The following is a 4039-nucleotide window of genomic DNA, read 5'->3' as shown; positions in this document are numbered from 1 at the left end:
TGTCGATACGGCATTTACTTCCGAAGCAAGAAGTTCATCTTTTGCATTTTGACTTGAAATCTTACGGGCCTTTTTGGATGTATCCTTTGTCGATTTCGTGTCTGTTGTGCCAATCACGCCATTTCCGGCATGAGAGTCATTGTTCGATTTAGGAGGAGGAGGAATTGAGAATTCCGGTCTAGGGGCGTCAGGTATTTTATCGTAGAGCGTGCCGGACTGAGTGTAAATCAAGTCCAGATATTGTGCACGAGCGATAAATTGCTCTTCTGTTATGACTCCCCCTTTGCCACATCTTCCGTGATGGAAGGTAGTAATGACTTGATAAACCATTCAGCTAAGAGCTGATCGGGGACATACGTTTTTACCATCCTACGACGACGTCGCCACTCATGTATATGATCAGATATGTGAGTGGCCGTTGTCTGCTTGAAGTTGGTAAGAAGTTTTGTTCCCGTTTCGTACCTTATTGGTAACTGAAAATGGGTTAAAAAGGTTGTGGCTAAGGTACTGAAGTTGTCGAACGAAGCTCTAGGCAATTCGATGTACCATTTTGCCGCCGGACCCGTTAACGTCCTCTGAAAGAGGCGAAGTCTTATCGAATCATCATTTAGGGTGTTTGATGAACACCATAGATGAAAGGTCATCACGTGATTCGATGGATCTTCACCCGGATTTCCATTAAATTTAGGAATATCTGATGGAAGTTTATGCGGAATCGCTGGCCACCAAGGGGCATAAGCGATTGGATCATTTGTTAACCGATTTAAATCAGGTAACTCTAAAGTTGCCACAAAGGGTAACTGCTGATTCAGGTTAGGTGAAGCATACCCAGGATAAGATGGGATTGCCTGAGCAGTTGGTCTTTGCATACCGGCATAATGCATTTGATGCTGGTATGTTTGGTAAGGTTGGTGGGCATGACCATTGTAAAATGGTTGATTTTGACTGTTTTGAATGTACGATTGTCCACTATTAGCAAAGATTTGTTGCTCAGAACCTTGGTATACTTGCTGGAATTTCGGTTGTTGGTATTGTACTAGCCATGGTTGTGAAGCCAGGTGTTGTTGACCAATACTAACAGTTTGACCAAGATGAGGGGTAATTGTACCCGTCTGAACCTGTGTCATTCCACCAGTCGGCGATTGTGGTTGAGTCGCAGGGTCAAGGGGCTGTTGCATTACAACCTGAGAAACCTGAGGTTGGCATACAACAGGCATCGCTTGGACTTGCGACACCGTCACAATAGCTGGCGTAGTTGGGATATTTGACATAGGTAAGCATTGTTGCATCGAGTATACAACTCTTGGTTGTTGAGGTAGTATAGGTACCCAACCGCTTGACGTAATTCCAGTATAACCGGAATGTGGTTGTGAACTCCCGTATGGATATCCTCCCGGAGGGGATAATGAAAGGGTATACTGCCCCCCATACGGTGGTAATCCAGAACTCAAGGGAATTGTTTGCCCTTGGGGGCCGGACTGCCCAAATTGACCTCCAAATGGATCAACTTGTTGAGACTCAACATAAGAGTTTCCGGATATTATTCCGGATGAACAAACAGGAACAGACCATACTGTCGAAATAGCCCCTGAGTGGACTCCTTCTAGCAGTTGAGAGCTAGTTGGGACAGATGGTATACCAGTGAACATTGTCGGAGTGATAGCAGGGAGTTCTGCTGTCGCTGTGTCAGACGACACAGTCCTAGATGTTGACGGTTGTTCAGACATTTGTAGTCTATCCAAAAGATTACCTAGTGATTCTACAGGAGCTTCCGCTGGTGGTAGACTAACTTCTGATGAAGAAGGATATAGAGTGACCCCGACTCCAAATTGTGTTGGAGTACTTGTTTGAGGATCTTCTACAATTTCTTCTATGGCAATCAGACCAGGTGGAAGGGGAAGACCGTCAGGTCCGTAGAATATTTCTGGTGCCGAAGAAGGTGTGAAATCGGCAGCGACAGATGTTTGAAGAGCAAGACTCTCCGAACCGGTTGTAGATGGAACTGGTTCGGTAACACAAGTGTTTACTCTCAGACTAGGATCAGTATCACTGTCCTTCTGTGGCTGCTGAACTTCTTCTGTAGAGGTAGGGATTCCAGAAATGTTTGGAGTAACCGGAGTCTCTGATGTCGTTGGAACACTTGTTCTAACTTTATAGGAGATTTGGAACCGGTTAAACGACTTCGCTTTGTCCATACTGGCTTCGATTCCGGAGACAAAGACGGTTGACTCGTAAGCCTCCACGAACGACGGGGTTTCAATTGACTTTCTTCCACGATTGCGGATTACTCGATCAACTAAAATAAAGGGGAATTATGTTTCCGAATTAAATGAATTTTAGACTCTTTGACACAACTTGTTTTTTCAGTTTTTAAGAGTCGAGAAAAAACAAAAGATGACTCTAGTCTCCTTCGATTTTTAATGAGCCTGAAGTGACAAGTGCTCAGATGGACCTTTTCCGTTAAGGAGTATGAAAAGGAACGAAAGGGACTGCTCTGGAAGTCTAGGTAGAGGGAGTACCAAACCAATCGCAAAACTACGGAATACTTTTTACGGTACGGTAGTCAATCTTCCCGAATGCTGTGTTCAGTGCATTGCGATCGATAGGGCGGCAGACACGACTTCCTATGGATAAAGGATTTAAGCCTATAGGGGTCTCCCAAAATATACTCGACGGTACGTGGGAGCACAAGTCCGTACTGGCACTTATCATCTCAAAGTGGAGGAATCACCCAACCATCAGTGAGAACAACAGTTACCATTCTTTACGACACCGGAATACGTCTCTAGCCTAGACGTCTAAATGTTGTGCGTTAAGTTCCAAAGCGTTGTTAGATTCATTGAATTTATTTTAAGTTGATCTTGCTTATGAAGTTTGCCTTTCGGGTTCACCACGAGATGTAGATGTAATTCCTAAAATGCAATCTAAAGATGATAAAAAAACTTTTTATCTCTTTTATGCAATGAAAATCCTAGCTACTAGGGAAAAGAAAGACAGAACCTTTTCACAAAGAGCAAAGAGCACACTGTAAATGCACTTTCCTAAATCAAGCCAAACAGACTGTCTATATGCAAATGCACATGCATGTATTTGCTTTCGACTTTCTTAGTATATGGATGCTAAAAAGAAAGTTGATGTACAAATATGAAATTCTTTTCAAGCGACAAATATAAACTAACTTCTTTTCGAAATCAAAAATAGAGATGATTACGACACCTTACGATTTTGAAATGAATACTTGTTTTTGACACTAGAAAATTACAAATTTAGACCAAAGGCAATAGTAACAGGATAATCAACCGTCAACAGCAATCAAACTTTCTCCTACGATCGAAATCGACACTTGCGACAGATTCAAATCAAAGGACGATAGTACGACTACGCTACTTTTGCAAAGGAGAACTGTAAATGACTCAACAAACACACAACAACATCTACAGTTCTTTCGTACAAAGGAGGCGGAATAACAGTAAGGAAAAGGAGTTTCAAATAGACATACACCGATCACAGGCAGCAAAATACAGGAATAGAACTGAAAGAATGAAGCATAGAATCCACAGCTGCATAGAGCTAGTGTGATCAGCGCACCTGTAACACAGAGAATCTGAAATGCAGTGCAGGTTGTCCATTGAGGAAGTGCGCTGACATTCAGAATCTTTGAACAGTACCTGCGCTAGGCCAGAAACGAGACTCTGTTCGGGTTCCGGGTCACAGTTTGCAGTTCAGTTCTTGGTTTTTGGCCGAGTAAAAAGTAATCAGTAATGCAACAATCAGGGGTAGATCTAAGGAGGATCTAAGAGCTATCACAAGGGCAATCAGATAGTTTGTGAATTAGTTGTTTAAATCATAAACAGATCCAGTAGATGGATTGAAGTAGCAGTTATCTACTTTTCATTTGTTATGGCAAATGCAGTTCGAATGCTACTTGTAAGTTTATGAAACAAACAACAAAGAATGATAAACAAACAAACTAATTAGCTCCCCAGCGGGAGTCACCATTTTGTTACAGGGAAAAGTGTCTATATAGAACTGCTCTATC

This window comes from Pinus tabuliformis, chromosome 8 (genome assembly GCF_031772625.1).
Source record: "Pinus tabuliformis cultivar Carrire ecotype Pingquan chromosome 8, CPIR1, whole genome shotgun sequence".
Lineage (NCBI taxonomy): Eukaryota > Viridiplantae > Streptophyta > Pinopsida > Pinales > Pinaceae > Pinus > Pinus tabuliformis.
This window is presented reverse-complemented; position numbering follows the sequence as displayed.